The sequence below is a fragment of the Desmodus rotundus genome, chromosome 3, assembly GCF_022682495.2.
Source record: "Desmodus rotundus isolate HL8 chromosome 3, HLdesRot8A.1, whole genome shotgun sequence".
Lineage (NCBI taxonomy): Eukaryota > Metazoa > Chordata > Mammalia > Chiroptera > Phyllostomidae > Desmodus > Desmodus rotundus.
In genome coordinates this window covers 61,336,762-61,357,326 of record NC_071389.1, presented here as the reverse complement: position 1 = coordinate 61,357,326, position 20,565 = coordinate 61,336,762, and the positions used below count along the sequence as shown (strand labels likewise).

The following is a 20,565-nucleotide window of genomic DNA, read 5'->3' as shown; positions in this document are numbered from 1 at the left end:
CCCTGCCACAACTTTCAGGATACACGGTGGGGTTATAAACGCCGTCCCAGAGTGGCGTTCGGTGTCCTCTTTCAGGGCCAGGGAACCACGGAGGATGCTGAAGTGGCATGGCAGACCCCAGCTTTTTCTGGGCATGCTAACTGAATCTTTGTGCAGCTTAGAAGCTAAAACTGAGGCTTTTCAATAGCATGGGATGGACCCTCAGAAGGATATAGAGGTGGTCCTCCAAGAGGTGAATGCTAATTTCTGGGGTAATAACTGGACTTCCATTTATTCTAACTTGGAGGAGAAATATGGTTCCTTTGCTTTAAGGCAACTTGCAGGCAGGAAGGGTAGCATTCAAGTGAGCCTGGAATGTCTTTAGGCTTCCTGATTCTTCTTTGCTGGCTGCCGTATAATGAGGGATCGTGCAGACCCTCCTGACTAGGGGAGTCTCTCTGAATGCGGTCCCCAGGGACAGTGCCAAGAACCAGTCACTGGATTCTGGACTCTTGTCATCTGGGAAGGGACAGTGGCTGGAGCCCCACAGGGACAGTCTGGAAGTTCTTAAATTGAGGGCTTCCTTGGACCCCCTTAAGCTCAGGATTGAGGTAACATAGGAGAATTCTCTGCTGGGGGCAGGGGGAGGAGTCAGATCTAGACCTGGCCCAGATGGAACCTTGAGGGTCAGGCTCAGCCTGCGGGGCCGTGGTCTTCAGGATCTGGCAAAGAAGGATGGGATCTCCAAACTGAGGAATTTGCTGTTAGCTAGCTCTGTGGGCCCCTCTGAAGGCCCTAGGGTTAGGCTCTAGGGCCCCAGGATGTAAGGACAGCCTCAGGAGGCTTCAGGGCCTCAGGATAGAGCAGCATTCTCAGGCCATTTAGAGATTGGCTTCATCTGGCACAGAAAGTTCAGAGGACACAGCCGAGCCAGGGCGCATGGGGCTCACCAGCCAGGGACAGCCTTGGACACGGGAAAAGAGAGTAGACTAGGGTCTATAGGTTCTGTAAGAGAGCTTCATTCCCTTAAGGTTCTTTAAAGACTTACTGGAGCACACTGATGCATGTGTTAAACAACACTTATCAGTCAGGGACAGTGAGCTGAGGCAGCCTTTCATACGGTGAGCGTGACAGTTGAGATGCCAAGCTCACAGCACTCGTGTCTCCATAGGAGATCCATTCTCTAGGGTCTCAGGGCCCCTCTTGAGTTTCCTAGGAGCTCTCCGAGCATTCCCTTGGCATGTGGGCTATTCCCTGACCTCTTACCAATGGCCCCCTGGGATCTGGTGACCTTCCTAGGTGGAGCTTCTCCAACGCACCATACCAAGAAAGGGTCACAAAGTGATGGCCGGACCTGCATTTAAGGTTAAGGAAGTAGTACAGGTGGGGGCTGGCCACATCCAGATGGAAAGTAGTACAGGTGGGGGCTGGCCACACCCAGCCTGGCCACATCCATCTGTCCCCTTCGAGCTGCCACTGTCCGAGCTCTGCTGCAGATGAAAGGCCGGGGTGGCTGGCAGGCTGGGCCAGGCTGTTGGAGAGGCTCACAAAGGCCTGTGCCTGCAGCTTAAGGCGGTGCTGGGGGAGTGCCACAGACACCTCAGTGTAAAGTGGCAGATCCTGGATGACAGCACAGCAGCACAGGCCAGCAGGGAAGGATTGGGGTCCAGGCAGAAGATCTGGGGACAACAGATGCCACTTCCAACAGATGACAACCAGATGCAGGAGGCCGCCTTGGGGTCAGCAGGAAGTCAGAGTCAGGTGAGCCTCGCTGGGTAGTGGGGACGTGGTTCTCTACCTGGACCAGGCTGGGGATCAGGATGGGTGGATACATCCTCTGAAAGGCCAGCAGGTCCCTGAGAGGGTAGGAGTAGTGGGGGAGAGGCCCAGCCTCAGCAGACCTGGAGTACCAGGCAGGTTACCATGGAGACCTAACTGGCAGGATGGAGATATAGCAGACACCAGTATTGGGACTGAACTGAGGCTTGAGGATCATCGTATTTCCCCTGATCAGAGGTGGGCTCTAAAGGGCTCCAGGGGCTTGGTGTGGAGGGCTGCGGAAGCGGGGCCCAGACAACTCATTATAGAGAAGTGGTTTCTGGAGGTGGTGTGGTGCTTTGTATTGGGATCCCTGGCAACATTCAACACGTGCACGAGTTCTCGCCCCTCCTGTACACACAGACCAGTGTCTAAATCAGGGGTCTGCTGGCAGAACCCTAATGTGCCTATTTGGAAGAAACTACCACGTTTTCTGAATATTCTCATTTCATCCAGAAACCCTTGAGTACAAGAGTTACTGTGATAACAGTGAGAAAGGGAAAGGAAAAGTGGATTTAAAAGACATTAAAGCAATAGGCGCCTCAGGAGGTAGAGACATACTGGGCCTGCGGGGAGCAGTCAAAGGGTGGATGTAGCTTCAGAGTTTTACATTTGGATGACTGAAAGAAGAAAGAAAATGGCGGTTTAGAAACGGAAGAGGTTCAATGACATGGAGAGGCCCAAAGCTGAATCTCTGATGTTCCTAGAGAACACAAGATAGCATTTCTTTTAGAACCTTTGGAAAATACACGCCCAACCCTAATCTCCAGGAAAATAAACCACAGGGTAGCCCCTCAAAACTCTCAGCACGTTGGTGCTGTGTAATTGCTTTAATGGGACCCATCTTTGTAATACATTTCTTTTCTTCCGCCTATTGTGAAGAGACGTGACAAATTTTTGTCCTTGCCTTGTTCTTTTAGTTACTGGGAATAAACTGTTTTGTTAGGTTGGAATGAGCCAGTTTGCGATTGTCTCACATCTCATTTGCTCTGACACAAGTAATCCCTCTGTGGGTAATGAAAACAATTTAATGGTGTGGTCTGAAGGAGAAAACAATATTACTCAAGCTATTAACACCGGGGGACTTCTCGCTGACCTCTCTCAATGGCCTGCAAACTGTGCTTCCCATAGTATGGCGCTCCTGAGGAAGCGGGGAATGAAATCTTGCCCCAAAATATTTTAGAGAACGCTGCATGTGGAAAAGTCATTAAAATCAAAAGCAGAGAAATATAAGGAGCTATAAATGAGAGGGTAGAAGGGACTTCTGAAAATAACTGCATGCCAGGGTTTACTGGTTCTGAGCTACTTGCCCTCAGCCACAGTGTGTCTGAATTGGGCGCAGGAGCCTGTGGTGATGGCGTGTGGAAACTAAAAATTGCCTGGGGACTCGAACTTTCAAAGAAGTGCAAATGAGGCTGATAATATCTCATTTTAATTCTCTGTGTTAGGTGAACTTTTTGAGGCAGGGACCAGGGCATCTCATTTATCTTTATGTTGCACCACGCGGGGTAGGTGGTTGGGCTCAGGAAACGTTTGTCGAACTGAATTACCTAAGCAAAGAAGTCTTTAAGAGGACGTCTTTAATTCCGCGAAACACCTGTGGCTGACACTCCCGAGGAAGAGAGGATAATAATTATTAATTGAGAATGTCTAGAGGCCACGTAATTGGTAGGTGCCTATTGTTTCAGCCGCATAACTGAAACACCTTTCAAATGCCTTTGTCAGCACTTAGGTAAATGTATCTGGGAAGTCTTTTTGATAATCTTTTATGATCAATAAACTTACTATCTTGTTGATTTTCTTACTAGACCCCTGGTGCTGGAAAATTAATAGAACTTTGTAATATTGGGCTAAAATGTGTTTGCTTGAAGCCGAGGGAATTGGAGCCCACCTGCTTTATGTAGAAATGGGCCGTCTTCTTTGAAGCCTTGGTAAGAGTGATAGCTCTTAGGGTTACAGCCACACGGAACAGGTGGAACATGTTGTCGGGCCCCTCTTCGTGCGCCTTGCTTGTATATGCCGGCAGCATTGCCGTAGCCAGCAAACCGTTAGAGGTTCCTAGTGCACAGCCTCCCTTCCTGCTGCTTGGGGGGATGAAGCGTGGCCTCTGCTTTCTCCAAGTCTCGTGTTTCCTGCAAGTAAAGACATGTTTGTTGTATCAAAGTCTATTTTTTCATCTTTTAAAAAAATCTTGAATAGTCTAAAGAGATTTTCCTAAACTGTTCATGTTTCTTGTTTCTTCAAATAGAAGCATCAAAGCATTTATTTGAGCACAATTACAAGATTATCTGTAAGGGCGGACCAACACGCTTGGCAGGAGAGGAAACGTACAGATGTGCCCTGCAGTTTTATTTTATTTTGCAGTCCCAAGGGTGCTTCTTACTGCTTCTGACACTACCCCGTCACTTTCATCGTGGGGGGTTCATAGTTCCAGAGCCTTGGCACTTGCCTTCTCTCTGGGGGGTGAGCGGGATGGTACAAGGGCTTCAAGTCCGAGCATTTGGTTTCAGCTCCGCTCCCTCTCCGAGGAGAGATTTACTTTCCTCCTTCCCAAGTGTCCTCACCTGCACAAGGCCTGACACAGATGCCTCCTAGGAGTAAACGAAATGCAATGCTGAGTTCCTAGCCTCCTTTTATGGATTAGGAATAAGTAAAGCCTAGAGAGGTGACAGAATTTGTTAATTTGAACGTTGAGACTGGAGTTCAGAATGTAAGCAGTTTTATAAATATTAAAATGTTTTGGATGCAACACTGAAATGATGTTTAAAACCTTTACTATTTTATTGTTATGAATGTAATACTTGCTCGTTGCTAAAACTTACACATTATGGGAATTTACAATGTAGGGAGTGGAGGCCCCTCAGTCCTCTCTGTTTAGAGAGAACAGAACACGGTCAACAGTTCAGTGCACCGCCTTGCAGACACTTTTCCTGCAGACGATAAAAGTGCGCATGTACTGCTCACACACACTCTAATGATTTTAGTACAGAAGTGTGCTCTTAATATTCGTGCTAGTTCTGCAGTGTGCCTTTTTTCATTTGGCAGTATATCTTGGATATGTTTTTAAGTCAGTATCTGCATGCCTAATTCTCTTCAGTGACGGCACAAGATTACACTGTACCCCACACTCAATTGTTGATGTTTTATTTCACTATTAACATTTCTAGTCTCTCACCATTACAGATAATGCGGCAATGAGCATCCTTCTGTATTACATCTTTGAGCATTTGTGAGACTATTTTTATGAACTGTATTATTTGAGAATTTAGTAGGTCAAGAAAATGACTGTTTATTAGAATTTTCTAAATTGTCCTCCGACAGATGATATCAGTCCACACTCCCACAAACAATGCAGTACTCTCTCCTTATGCTTTCCATCAACACCAGGGTTCGATGATTCGCATACCTTGAAATGAAGCATCTCTGCTTTAGCACAAGACATTTGAAAGCATGAAACCTATCCATCTATTGACCCCTGTCAGCAAACCGAGGGCAGAAAGCATAGAGTAGTAAATCAAAGCTGGCAGGGAGGTGAGCACATGTTAAGCTCGAAATTGAGATATTTGGCTTCTATTCCTGTTCACTCATTCAAATAGGACTTACTGAGGGCCAGGCTCTATTTAGGCCCTGGGAATATAGTGACATACAAAACAAAGTCCCTGCCTTCAGGAGCTTACCTTCTAGTATGGGTGAACCGTACACAAATAGTTTAGAATATAAGGTGAAGGAGTGTTGAGAGCTCAGATGTTTTTCCGAGAGGTAGAGGGATATAGGGCAGAGCTGGTGAAGCTACTTTAAATCGGGTGGTTCTGGGTGTTTCTCCGCTGACATGATGCCTGAACAGAAATTCAAATGTGGTAAGAGCTGAGCTTGGTGATGACTGGGGGGGAAAGTTCCATCTAGAGCAAAAGCCCTGAGAAAGGAGCCATTCGGAAGGTTCCAGAAATAGCCCCAAAGCTTCACTGACTTTTGATCTGTCCGGAGAGGATAACTGGGCAGCTTGCTTTAAAGAAGGCCGTGTTCAGGCGAATGAACATGGGAAATGCCTGTGTCTCTCTGGAAGAGCAGTGCTCTTAGTGTAGACCAGGATCTTAGCCAGTGAAGTCCGTCAGTGAGTGTCCACCAAGGTTCAGCAGACGGGGAATTGCAGGCAGCCTCTCCCCGCAGCATGACTGTGTGTGTTGGAACTTACCGCAGTGCGGAACAGACCCACTGCCCCTCCAGCCGGGAGAGGGCGAGCCCACCACACTCTTATGACTGATAGGCCCTTCCTCCTGTACCTGGGCTTCGTAAGAGCCCAGATTATCATTAAATGTGTTTTAAGACAACTGGAGAGAAGAAATCACAACTGAAAATGAAGTCTGACAGGAGGTGGTCACAGAGAGAAGCTGCCACTCACCGTGCCTGGTGAGTTCCTCCTGTGTCTAAGGATGAGTCAACACCACCTTCCCGCTGACTCGGGGACTCCAGCGTGGGCTGAGAGCAGCAGCCAGGAGATGGAGGGGTGGCTGTGTGGATGGGAAAGAGGACATGGGAGAGAAAGGAGGCAGTTACAAATGTAAAGATGAAGACAGGAATTAGAGTTTTCTGCAGACCAGAGCCTCCACGGGCGCTGGACTTCGGCTGAGCCCTGTCACAACCCACGCTTGGCTTACTTTGAGTCCTGTGAACACCAGACAGGGGTGTGCTTTCTCTTCAGCACTTGGTCCTGTCCTCTTAGACCCAATCTTTTAAGGGAAAACATGTAATTGACTTTATATAAAGTTTACAGAGGCTGAAGCAATGCTTACTTACTGGGTGGATTACGTTTACTGCTCACTAATTCCTCCATGTCTCAACATGTAGTGAATCTTTTTTTCTTTGCTCTCCTCCAAGAGTCTTATGCAAGAGGGCTCAAACAAGAAAAACCTCCTTGTGAACAAAGCAGCACCCCTGGAAGACTTTGAAATCCATGCCAAATGTGATATTGAACTTGAAATTCAAACATAGAAGTGTTATCATTATCTTCTGCTTCTAAGAGGAACTCCCAATGCTACCCACATTTACCTACATAAAGCAAAAATGTGCTTATGCATAAATACTTTAACATACTTTTTTACGTTTTAAAATTTGTATTTATTGATTCTAGAGAGGAATGGGGGAGAGGGAGAGAGAAGAGAAGAGAAACATTGATTATTTGTTCCACTTACTGATGATTTATTTCATTGGTTGATTCTTCTATGTTCCCTGACCAGGGATCGAACACACAACTTTTGCATACTGGGACAATTCTCTAACCAACTGAGTTACCTGGCCAGTCTTAACAGATAACTTTTAAATGACAGTTTTTAAAGAGTGCTATGAACAAACAGACTATGAGATTTATAACATGCACAAATTTTAATTTTATTAAAATTAAAACAAATCTACTTAAGTGCATTTCTTTAATCTATCTCTTCAAAGCTCCAACTTATGAAGCTAATGGAAGTGTAAGGAAAATGATTTCTGGCAGTTCATTTACATCATTAAAACCACTTGCATAGCCATCTATTATGGATTTTTTTTTTGTTCAAACTCTCTGGGAACTTTTTGGCTTTTGACCAGTGACTGAACTCCTTTTGTCTGAGACTAAAATCACAGCAAATGACTAGTCTGATAGTGGTGGTTATATCATACCTGGAAGAAACTATATATTTCACTTTTTGGTCCTATACTTAAATGTGGAGTCTATTCATGGATTAACTGTCCTTTTGATTGTAAAAACACGAACCAACTCCTGTTGCCTAGTGAAAAAGGAGAGAAACAGCAGTGTCTGAGAAACCAAGGGTGTTGATCACCAAGCCTAACGAATGCTGTGTTAACCAGAAAATTTTATTCACTTTTCATCTGAAGTTCCCCAGATGTGCTTATTTTATCCATATTTTCCTCTGCAAACTGCATTTCCCCCTTCCCTGCTACTTCTGATTATCTGGTATAAGACGTGGCAGCCAGGGGTTCCTAAGTGTGTGTATCAACATCTCTCTGTCTCTCTCTTTCTCCCATTTACAAATTTTCTGGAAAAAGACTCAACGGTCCCAGCCTGAAATTAGATGCCAACCCTTAGACTATGCACAGCTGGCCAGAAGCTGAGGTCTAGGGAGGGAATTTTGATTGATCCAATCTAGGGTAGGGGCTTCGAAGGAACCGGTTTTGGTCAGGAGTGGAATTGGGTGTGCCAGGAGCTTCACCTGTGTAAGCAGGTAGCTGGAGAGAGTGTGTGTGTGCATGCAAATGAGAGAGAGACAGAGACAGATTAATTGAAAAGGGTGCAGGTAGAAGCAGTCACCAGAAAAGAGGGAATCCTGATTGCAGGTGTCCCATTTTAGTCCGCAAACATAAAGCAGTACACAGGGACTGACCTGAAAGTGTAGAATTGGAAGCTTGGAGAATGACAGAGGAGCCATTGAGAATTTTCTAGAATCTCATGGGGGCTTTATCCTTTTTTTCCCCACTCAAGGACAAACTACTTCAGTGGAATGCAAGGACTCTCTGGCCTTTTAGTTGTTTCAAAGTGTTTTTATTAAGTTAATGAATAAAACATTATTTGTCATAAGGCACCATTTTATTAAATTAATGAATAAAACATTATTTGTCATAAGGCACCATTGTCTTTGCAAACCTCTCAGGCAAATAAGGACTTCTATGATTATGTTTTATTTTAGCAGAATTTTAATCTCTATCACAAAAGTGAGAAATAGAGTTTCAGACATTCATTTTGACCTGTGATCTCGAAAGGAAAGATGAACCTCAATGGACACTCTGTTATTTCTGTCACCAGGCATTTCCAAAGTGCGGGATCCCTGTTGGGAACCGAGGGGTGATGTTTATGGTAACAGTTCTGATTGCTGTTTCTTCACAAGGAAATTCCAGTGGGTATCTAAATAGGTCCCGGACCTGAGGATGAGGGCTTTGGATTGCTCAGCAGAGAGTCCACTCTGAATAAAAGTTTCCTGTGGATCCGTGTCTGCAGCCGCCCGTTTCAGCAAGCGGGGTCTCCGTGTCAGTAATCTCTGAGCAAAGACACAGCTCCTAACAAAATCCCGGCATGGTGTTCACTCCTTTGGTTATATCTGCTTCTAAACGAGCTTGTTTTAGTAAGACATCTGCTTGGCTTTTAGAGCACACACCTCATTTCCCTGTCGAAGTCTGAGGACACAAGTTTTTTCACTCTTAGTGAGTAAATCCTACAGGAAATTTTCTCTATAAAATGGAACTTATTTGGTCCTAAAAATTCTCACAAATCTGCGGTTGTGCTATTAGTATTAGGGCACATTCTTTGTAAGTTCTTATAACTGTGGTCCTCATGTGTAGCAGTTTGTCCTTTATAGAAGGAAGTGCATGCTTTGAAACGTCTGGATCGTTTCCTCTTGAGAGAGGGTTAGGGGCCTACTCATTCATCTGCTGGCTTTGTTGTTGTTTGTTCAGAAGTCTACTTACTGCTTGGATATTTTGTAAGGAACAATTAAGCTATTTCTCCAATGCTTTATAAAAGATCTTTGGATAACATTTAATTCTAGGAGCAGCACATATTTGAATATTGTCACTTTTTCTGAGTCAGTGCCTGTCGCCTGTAAAATTGAGCTAATGATATTCATTCCATTTTACAAGTGCTTTTAGTTCCTTCATTAGCATGAATACTATAACAGCAAACACATAGTCCTTATATGTTTTAGCTCATTGAAGCACTCTACAGAGGTTAACTTATTTAACTCTTACATGAATTACGTGTTATCATTATCTCCAGTCTAGGCAGGGAAGTTAAATTGGTCAAGATCACACAGTTAGTAATCGGAAGAGTAGGATTTGAACACAAGCAGATTAGTTCTAGAATGTGCTCCTAAACCGTAAACCATATTCCTGAGCTTTGTCATCCTTTGTGGATTCAACAAACATTCCGTGGCCTCCATCTAAGAGACCACCAAAAATCAGACATTCTGTTCCCTTCAAGACCTACGGGAAAATAGACCACGGTGGGTACAATGATAAACGCAGCTCTGGGGGCACTTAGAAGAGGCACATGACTTAACTTTGAGAAATCACGCAAGCTCATCTGTAAAAGGGGACCATGATAATACCTACCTCAAAGGGTTGATATGAGGATTAAATGACCAAGGGCATAAAAATGCTTTGAACAGAGCCTCTCACAATAAGGATGAGCTGCTATTTTTATTAAACCAGGCACTGGAAGCGGTGGAGTTGTGTGAGGAACTGTATAAAGCATGCTGAAGGCAGTGGGAGCTGTAGGGACAAAGACCCAGAAGGGAAAGCAGGCCTGGCCATTTGGGGGCAATTCAAATAACACAAGATGGGAACGAGGTGTCAGAGGAGCAAGGAGGCCGGCAGGTCAGTTGGGGTGAGGTTGTGAAGGACCTGCCTCTCAGGCTGAGTACTTTGGGATAGTCTTGAAGACTTTTAAACAAGGAGGTGTCTCTGTCAGACTTGCCTTATGTAGAGATTGCTGACCACACTTTGGAGAATGAATTGGAGGGAATAAGACTGGAAGCAGGAAGGCCATTTGGAAGGCTATTAAAAATGAATCCACACTAGAGATCATGGCAATCTGATCTAAGGGAGGGATAAGATGGTTGGAAAGAAATGCATGGATTAGGGAGATATTGAAGAGGTAGAATTGACACTCTTGGCGATTGTTCCCATGTGAGGGTAAGAAGAAATCAAGGATGACACCCAAATTTCTGGCCTGGACTACTGAGGGGACAATGACCCTGTTTCCTGTAACTCAGAGCACATAATCCATACGTAAAAGTGCAGGTTCTGGAATCACGGACAATGGGACCGTGAGAGGGGTGGAGTACACAGCGAAAGAGATTGACCTGTGAAGGAAGCTGCCACGGACCCGGCATTAGTGCTGGGTGGCTCAGATCCCTTCCCAGCTGTGCAGAGAGGCTAAAACCAGTCTGTTGGCAATAGTGATCCTCATCCGCAGCCTCAGATACATTTTGCTTCAAGGACCCCCAGCTTTTCCTGTCGTCTCCAGTCCATTCCCCAGTGGAAGGTAAGTGCAACTTGTTTCTCTCGGAGTTGGCCTGATGCTCTTTCTGCCCCAGCACATCTAGAGCTCCTGTGTTCTACGGAGACTTAAAAAATCACATCGTGTTATACCAGTAGGGGCCTCAGAGGCCACCTGGTTCCACCGTCCCAGGAGGGTGTCACACAAGAGCATGTGGCAGTACTGAATTTCTTTTCTGAGTCACATCTTTTTTCTCCCAGCTACAACTCATGTTCTTTTTCCTCTAGTTTCTGGGCAAATAAGGATATAAGTTTCTCCCCAAAGGAGGAAACCATTCCCGTTGATTTTACTGTGGCCCAGAAAAGAAGGGCTGTGTGAAGGACAGTGAAGATTGATTACAGTCTGCACAGACTCTCCCCAGTTTCTGGACCTCATTTCTATCGTGGGTATTTCAGCCTTCCTCTCTGTGGCAGCGAATGGATACGAACATTATTTGTGTGTGTATGGTACATACTGTCAAGATTTTGCTAATGGACCATACTTCCATGTTTTATGATGAGAAACTCCTGCTGAAGTTTGGCATTTCATTTACCCTGTGTTGACTGCATAGGAGTAGAGGCCACTTTGGTTTCTTTCTCGAATGCAAAAGGACCCCGGATTCTCCTTGCTGGCCCCAGACTGGCTGCCTTCAGGAAGGCACATCCGCTGGCGACGTGGAGTCAGCCTAGAAGAGTGTTCTGTTTTTCTTTAACTAATTAAAGTGCTGTGTTCCTATTAAGTGAGGTTTCTTAAATTAATAAGTGATAAAGGAAGTGATTTTCTTTCAGGAATAGAATTCTTTTTAAGAATGTAGGACTTTTAATTTGCAGGAGAGATCAGCCTTAATTGTATCATTTGCTCATAAGATTCACTTAACACCTCTGTGTCTCAGTTTCTTCAACTGAAGAATGAGGCCGTTAGAAAGCACAAAAATGGCTGTTCATTTTGAGATCTGTAATTTATGTTTTCTAAGATTTTGTTCTAATTTTCTAAATTAAGTCCCAAATAAGCTACTATGGTTGATCGAAAATGAATTGTTATTATTCTTCCCTAGTACATAATGTGTAAGTAAAAAAAAAAAAAGAATATAATAGTTTTGAACTTTAGAACCTTATATTTCATATTCTGACATCTTTAGAAAATTTCTGAATATTTTATAAATATGAGTGGTTTTGTATGAACCAGAAAATAAGTTATGAATTTATATTGCTTAACTTTTAATGTTTGATGAAGAATCTTGTATGCTCAGCAAAATTGTAGAATAGATTTTTAAGTAAAAAAATAAGAAGTAGTGTTCATAATACACCACAAAAATTAAATAACAGGTTAACCACCCAATTTACATTTTGTGACCAGGTTGTGAGGCAAGTAGGTAAAGAGAATGGTATACACAGTATATGTGTCGGTGCCAAGCTGACCTTTGATTATTGGACATAATATTCTGGTGATCATGAAGAACTGGGGTCAAGGTGATTAAATGATTAAAGTGCTATGTTCATATGAAGTGAGTTTTTTTTATTAGTAAGTGATAAACCAAGTAATTGTCTTTCAGTGATGTAATTCTTCGTAGGAATATAGAGCAGTCAGGAGATTCACCAATAACTGAACACTTACTCCTGAAGGCTGGTGCTTAGTGATAGGATTGATGTCAACTTAGCAAGAATCTCCAGGACTGCCGGAGAACTCTCAGTTGGTCTGTACTTCCTCAGCAAAATGTCATGACTTGGAGATGTAAAGAACATTGCTGGTAGGTGGAAAATATGTAGAGGACAAAAAGAGGAAAGCAGAGCTAATACGTTAGGTAGGAGGTTCCAGATTCAAACAGCTGTCACCCGAGTAGAAAGATGTGCCAAAGCAAGCACGACCAGTGTTTTGTAAGAGGACAGTTTATGCTGACCAGAAGTACTGTGGTGTGGAGGACATCATCCCGTGTGATTGTCAAAAAGTAGGCTGCAATCATAGACGTAGGAACCAAGCGTGAGGGCTGCAGCGTGACAGAAGTTGGCCTGCTGTCTCTGGGTGTAAGTTAAGTCCCCAGTGGCACAGCAAGCCATCTGGACATCACGTTTTGAGAGGAATACTTCAGGGCAGTGTGTGTCTAGGGGAAGGTGACTGGGTTTTGAAGGATTCAGAACAGATGAAGGAATTAGGGAAGTGTCACCAAAAAGAATAAATGAGAACCTACCTAACCAGTGATCTTAAAACAGGTTAAGAATTGTTGCCTGGGAAAGGAATTATATTATAGAAGTCTGGACGTTAAAGCTAGGATCAAGTTGTAGAAATGACAGGAAGGATATTTTAACTTATTATCAGAAGAATGTTCTAAAAAGTAGAGCTGTTCTCCAATGGATCCGGCTGCCTGGTACAGTGGGGGTGAGCACCCCCTTGTTGGAGGTGGTAGGTGGATGTTAGGTGACCCTCAGGTGTTGTGTTACTTAGGGATGCTTTCACAGGGTAGGAGGGTAGACAGATAGAGAAACTGTAAGAGCTCTTGCTAGCCTCAGAGGCTGCTAGTCTACAAAAAAAAAGTTTCATTCGATTTATTGATAAGATTTTCTTACAAGCTTGGGAAGATAACTTGATCTCTTTTGGACTGGGCATAAGCATTAAATATTTTAATTGCATGGGTGTGTATCATCTACATAAAGCAAACAGCCTTGCCAAAGGCCCTGTGCACTACGGTAGCTCTGGCCGGGCCGATTGGAATTGCCAAACAAACAAGATGATTCATAATGGAAGCTTCATACGGTAAAAACTAGGAACTGTGAGGCTGAGGTTCCAGGTTACGGGAACGTCATTCCTGTTCATATCTCCCTTCTCATTTAGGATTAGCTTCTGCCGGTGACCCAGGAGTCAAATTCTCCTCTGTCAGTACTAAAAGGTCTTCTTGCACTTGGACAAATATCTACACATATCTTTATCCTTTTATTCACTCATGAATAAATATTGATTAAGTGCCAGCTTTATGTCAGGCACTATGCTAAGAACTGGGAGTGCAAAAGTCAGCTGCGTGTGGTCCTCATCCTCGAGGCACATATGGTGCAGTGGGAGAAACAGACACAAGAATAAAAATATCTGCAGCATTTCTAGTGCTGTGATAGAGGTAAGCTGAGCGGAGAGGCCTAAGTGTGCTACTTCTGCCACTCCAGTCTTTTTCTCTTAGTTCCATCTGTGTAGCTATGTCCTAAAAGACATCAATTTTGTTTTAAAAATCATAATCCTTCCGGGATTATTCAGAAAACAACAGGTGGTTTCTGTATCTCGAATAATGCTGGTTACTTAATAGTTTCTCACCCCATGCCCGACTCTTGAGTTTGACCTGACCATCTTTAAACGTGGAGAGCAGGGTCAGCAGCAAGAAGGGCCAGCACGTCGAGTCTTGCTCCATGCCGAGCCCTGCGCTGGGTGCTTCATGCGTCAGCAGTATTGGAGCCCTTGCTGTAACCCCAGGAGGTGGGTGTTCTTAGTATTTCCATGTTACACATGAAGTGACTGAGGCTCAGGGGGACTCAACAGGTTGAATAAGAAGTGCCCAAGGGTACCCAAGGCAAGTGGTGGCTCTGGCATTTGAACCCAGCTGTCTGGCCCTTGAGGCCAAGCTGTTAAAACACTACGCCGTCCTGCCCCTCTGACCAGTGCTGTTGCAGGCCTTCCAACTCACAAAAGGCCTTTCCTAGAGTGGTGATAAGAGGTCACCATCGAGGGGATGACCTAATGCTAAGCTGCCCTGAAGGACCTTTGATGCAATCTGATCTCTCACGCAGGCCTCCCCAACCCCATGACGGGGATTTTACTGTCTGTTTACCTGACTGGTAAATCCTTCAGTATGTGTATATCAAATTAGTCATTGTACACAGTAGCAAGTAAATACATTTGCTTCAGGAAAATAAAAATTGGTATGTTGAAAGAGGAAGTGTTTTATGTTTTTCCTGTGGGTGAGGGGCGAAGTGATAAGATGAGCTTTTTGTTATTTGAGTATCATGATGTCTTGAGTTCCACAGCTTGGGTGAGACAGTATCCTAGACTCCGTTTGTTTGCCCCTTATTAAGTCTAGGGTGTTTGGTTTGTCTGCCATCCTGGACTAAGGTACATAGGTGGTCTCCAATTTAAAGACACACTCTAACCTTTGAATGATCTTTCTCAGTGTCTATACATGTATGATTTCTAGATGTTTCTTCTTCACTGATTAACAATTAACAAATTGTGTGTTGTTGTTTACACATCTCAATTTACTAATCTCATCTGATTGCTAGGAGAGGAAAGGTATTTAAACAGTGGATTCTTTCAAACTCTGCTATGATGTGGTTTAAACATGTTTGATTAACCCAAAAGGGAAACACATGGACTGTAAGAAAAGCCTCAAACTCTTCTGTTCTAAATTACAATAAATCTCCCCAAATCAGCAGGAGAGCCCTTGGCATCCCAGGTACCGGTGATAACATGGTTTGTAGCTCCTTTGTGTGACATGTGCCCCGGGGCTGTCCCCGCTTGCTGTGACGACAGCACATGGTGCGGCATATGATCCTAAAGGTGTCTGGTATATTTCTATGTCATGTGTTCAGCCGGTGGATCAGGGGACAAATTGAGAGTGTTCTTCCTACCTAATGATTCAGTTACTGCATTTCTTTCCCGACTCCCCTCAAGCCCCATCTTTTCCCTCAGTTCTTCGTCACTCGCCCAACCTGTAGAAATTTCTTCTCCAAGTTAACTTTATCATTTGCTGATTCCATTCTCCTGATGGATGTCATTTACTCCCTAACGATAGTTATTTTTATGTGTGTGCCTTTTTGCCACACTACAGGACAAATACTCTCCAGGCAGGGACTGTCCCTTAAACTGTGTTGTTTTCCCAGGCGTATGACGGAGATTGGTAAACGTGTTGGTGGCTGTGGGGAGAAAACGGTCCCCTTGCCCGAGGAGGACGTGGCGGTCAGAGTGGTGCAGTGCTGTTCGCACCGGCAGTCCGCGTGGGGAAACGCGCGGCCTGTTGCCAGGGCAAAGTGGAGGAGACTAAGTTCAACCTAATTTTCAGTAAAAATGATGTCTTAAAAGGGAACTGTGTTCCCACCCAACGGCCTGGAATGTTCATCCTCTCTCTAAAGGAAATTTTTTACTAATACTCTGTTTTATCAACCCTGAATAAAATATTTGTATGTAACAGGAAGCATGGTGTGTCTTTAAAGTGTGTGTGCATGTGTGTGTATGAATTATACAGGGTAAATAGAGTAAGCAATTGTATGTTTTAAGATTAATTTCATTTATTTTCAAGTACAGAAGTATAAGAGGTATGTGGAGTTCTGGGAAAGGACTGAGGGGTCTTGAGGAAATAATCAGAATTTATGGAGACCTCGAACACCCTTTGCAGGAAGTAGTGGGAAAAGGTAAGGCTCACAGTTTGGGAGGAGACTGTTGGAAGTTATTTAAAATCTCAGCAATGGTAAAAAAGGGTGTAACTGACCAAGAATAAATCAATGAAAAATCACTGCAAATTAAATTGCTGTGAGTCCAGAATTGCCTATAAAGTAATCAATGGAACGTGGGCGAACAGGCTTTTACGGATGACTTAGGGCCCCATCTATCAGGTGCGCTCATGGCGAAGTGTATTTGGAATTCCAACCAACCAGCCCCCAAAGTTTGGGAGCAGAAATAGCCAGTGAGGACGTTTGTAAGGTGGGTCTCCTGTGGTGCTGTGGCCTTGCACTCGCCTCGATGGCATAGAAAAGAGATCGTGGCCTGTTGCTTGAGGAATGTTCTGTCTGAAACCAGTGTACCGGCGTGAATCCTTCCAAATGAAAACCCAGCAAGGGTCACATTTAATCACCTCTGTGTTTCCTGTCTGTGACATGTCAGTTTTCCTTCCCTGCTTTTTTGAAAATTAACCCCCTACTAAGCATACAACCCTCATCGGGTGTTGGGACCCCAAGATGAATATGGCAGCACTTCTGCCCTGAGATGCTCTCCGTCTAGCTGCCAGGTGGAGGGCTAATCCGCTAATGGTGTCTAATTTGACCATAAGCATGTAGCGAGTGCCATGGAAGTGTGGAATGGGAAACAGTGGACTCAACCTGAGGCGAGTGACTGGGGAAAGCTTCACAGAGAAGGTAACAAATGAGCTGGCCTTCACAGATTGAGGAAAAGATCCCCAGGCAGTGAAGGGAACAGAGGGAAGAATGGGAATAAAGCGTGGGCATCAGAACTAATTTCCCTCCATCCTTCCTCCCTTTGGCCTGCCCTGTCTCTAGATGGCAAGTGTGTATGGGTATGTGGGTGTGTGTGTATGTGTAATTAGCCAGAATGCCAACATAGTTATTTGGACTAAGGAAATATAATTACGAGGGGGTTTGGATACTCAATACATGACAAGTCCAGTCACAATCAGAGGCTGCCTTTTGCACAGAATCAGAACAATGGAGACATGTCCCAGCCATGAGAACACAGTGACCTTGACCGAGAACTTTTCTCCCTGGGAATTGCATAGGGTCTTTCTACACATTCTGGCTCTCGTGACATTCTTTCTGCTAAGAAGTTATCACCTTCAGTCAGATTTCAGTAAAGATGTTGCAGGTCTGGGAACTAGTGCAAGGTCTCCTGAAGGAGACTTTGGTTTAGAGCTTAACCTTTTGTCTCTCATGTCTGGGTGCCTGTGGGCTGCCTTCGTGCCTCTCCTCTGCTGCTCTCAGTGCCCATCCTTCCCTCCACTGGCGTCTTTTACACACATTCTATTTGTGTTTTCCAACCTTACTTCTTCTGTGTTTTCATCCTTACTATGGACTTGAGCCACCCATTCTCTCATATTTCTTCGATCAAACTTAGAAAGTTTACTCAAAGCCAACTAAGAATATGTGTCTAAATAACATAATAGTTATTCTTTTTCAGATTGCATAATTTGTTCATTATAGTAACTTATTAACTAGGTCGTGTCTTACCAGTAGTTTTCTTTCTCTTGAGTACGGACAGATAACATTCAGATCCTTTGCCCCCTTCCAGACTCCTAGAATCAGAATTTCCCTAAGGGAACTCGGAAGCACTGTATGCATGGAAGTGGTCGGTAGGTGAAATCAGTGGGCACAGTTCCCACTTTTATGCTTGCTTTCTGATTGGGGTGATGTGAATTAGTAAATCAACCCAACAGCCAATCACCCGATAAACAAGTGCAGAGCGTGGTCCGAGGCCAACAAGCAGGGTATGTTGGAGAGACTGGCCGGCCCGCCCCTCCCGGCTGCTGCGCTGTGCGGCACAAGGAGGAGCCCTCCCAAGGGCCTTGTGGGGCTGTGACCTCAACTGTGAGAAGGAACTGGTGAAGTCAGGAGTGGGGAAAGAGCTCCTGTGTCACTTGTTTACCCCTGTGGTCTGGGTGTCCGGCACTATCATTGGCTCCTCAGAAGGGCTCAGTAAACATTTGTTAGATGATGCACGAAATCCTGGGACAGAATCTGAACAACGGGATTGAGGGAATGCTCTTTAAGTTTCAAGGGGTTGCTAAGTTAGTTAGGCGGGGTTATCATCACAAACAGGATACAGGCAGAGTTCCTAAAGAAAAAGAGAAAATGAAGAAAATTGGGTAAAGAAGAGCATTTGAGAATAATAGGACGTGGGCGGGGGGAAGGGTGGCAGCAGGGCAGCGAGGGGGCTGAGAAAAAGAGAGTCAGAAAAGCCCAAGTTCACACCTCTATCACCAACGTGCTGCTGGGTAACAGGTTAATCGGTAAATATTGATATATCCTTGGCATTCGAGCAGTAGGTTCTTACCAGCAGTGCTTTGAATATTACAAAGTAAACAAAAAAAAGTCTTTAGAAAACAAAGACGGTGTCACATTATATTCCTGTAAAGCGAATTATGGTAAATGCCAATTCCAGCCGGCTTAGGGAAGGCTTAGGCAAGATCAGAAATAACAAGTGGAAGATACCGCTACAGAATGTGAATGGTGCTGATTCCCACACCTGCCAAGTTAAAACTGTAGATGTCTGTCCCTTGGATTTCCCCCCTCTCAGCAGAAAGCAAAAACAGTGCAAAACGAGTGTTAGAGAAGCTGGCTACTTAAGAATTAGCAGGGTGCACTCACAACAAAGTGTGCCCACACAAGCGTGCGTGTGTCCAATGCTTGCTAGCTGCTTTCCCAGGGAGGGCCTGAAATGGGAAAAAGACGTGAATCTGTTTTCCTGTGTCCTTGTACCAGTTTTCAGAACTTAGACGAAACTTGGGAACTGAGTTACAAATGTGTCTTAATAACCACTTTGTTTGCTTGCTTTTTTAAAAAATAAATGTATTGGTGGTGAGCTAGTTTTCATGGTTCATGGGAGTAAATTCTTCAAACCAGCCCGTATAGATGTGAATTGTGTTTCCTGGGCATCCCTGGATTTACTGAATCTATAAAGCAATCTCTGGCACCTACCCCCAGGGTGGAAAGTGTCCTCTGAGCACACATCGTTGTCTCAAAGCCTTTTAATAAGCTGCCCCCACCCCACGTCATTCGTCAGAGCTCTGTTGACCTGATTCAGCTGCCATCCTTACTGAACTCTAAGCCCGCAGCACCTTAGAAGCAGCACCCTGAAGGGCAGGGGGCTTGCCAGAGGCACGGGGACTGCTGACTGGGGACAGCTGGTGACCTCCGTCACGAGGGCACAAGTGGTATCACCCATTCTGGGGATGACGGATGCTCCCGGTGGGGACACAGCCATCAGGAAAAGGCAGAGGTCTGATCAGTAGGCTCCGCTTCATGAGGAAGGGAGGACAGGCTTGTGTTTAAAAGGTTTTTAAGCTTCAGTTATCTGGGAAGTGGATTGCGTGGACCCTCATTCGCCGATTATAGATAAATGAGGGAATCCAGCGAACCTCACGCCCATTGTGTGTAACCTGCGGGGGCTTCCCTCTCTCTGGCCCCTGTTTTCAAGTAGAGACCGGCCACAGTTATGCTCCTTGGGGAGGGGGAAGGGCTCCATCCTTGGGGACATTTTTGCTCCACGTACAGATAGCACAGTATATTTCCTTTTCTTTACCTTTGTGCTTTTTGTGATGAATATGTTAGTATAGCTAATAGGGACAATTTAAATTAATATCGCAATAACACACCTCACGTTTTACACAATTGATTTTTACTGATTCCACTTCAAGGGTTCTGGCATGGTTTTGCCATTAAATGACTTTCTCACATTCTTGCTGGGCATTTTTCTGTTTAGTGAACTACCTGTAGTAAAATGGAGAGAAATTGCCTTTAAGAGATTCACTGGGAAAAGCAGCCTTGACCTCCTCATTTCTCAGCTATATAGGATCAATTTTATGGTGCTTCTTGCAGAAGAAATCTAGTGCACGCAAGTGTACTTGTTCCCAAAATAGAAACAGAAATAGCTTTAGTGAGAGCTTATTAGTTTTTTTAAAGACATACTCGTTGCATGTAAGGAAGAAGGACATATCGGTGAGACCATGCCGCCCATATCTGCTGGCATATTTGAGCATATGTTTTGAGATTTTTCTAAGTGTATACATGGTCACACACAAATACATGCTTAATTTATTCTTTTTAATCAGAATGGGATCTTACAATTCATAGTATTTTGTCAGCTTTTTTAGTAAACTCAACAAGATTTTATGAATACCTTTTATACCAATATTATGATTGCTTTCAATAGTTGTTTTAATAATATTATGATTGTTTTCAATAATATTTTCAATCAGTATTACTGATTTCAATATTATTGTTTTCAGTTATTTCAGCATTGTTTCAAAAATATTGTTTATATTGAAA

General features: G+C 44.2%; 1 protein-coding gene and 1 long non-coding RNA gene across 2 annotated transcripts in view; one reads left to right on the top strand and one right to left on the bottom strand.

The window, feature by feature from the left end:
• LPAR3 (lysophosphatidic acid receptor 3) overlaps nucleotides 1-20,565 on the top strand; it is a 70,091-nt gene that overhangs the window by 38,109 nt on the left and 11,417 nt on the right. The window lies entirely within an intron of this gene.
• Nucleotides 4,249-6,515, bottom strand: LOC123480287 (uncharacterized). Its single transcript, XR_006656207.2, has 3 exons — nucleotides 6,453-6,515; nucleotides 6,197-6,305; nucleotides 4,249-4,388 (listed from the first exon to the last, which is right to left on the bottom strand). It is a non-coding gene; the product is annotated as an uncharacterized lncRNA (long non-coding RNA).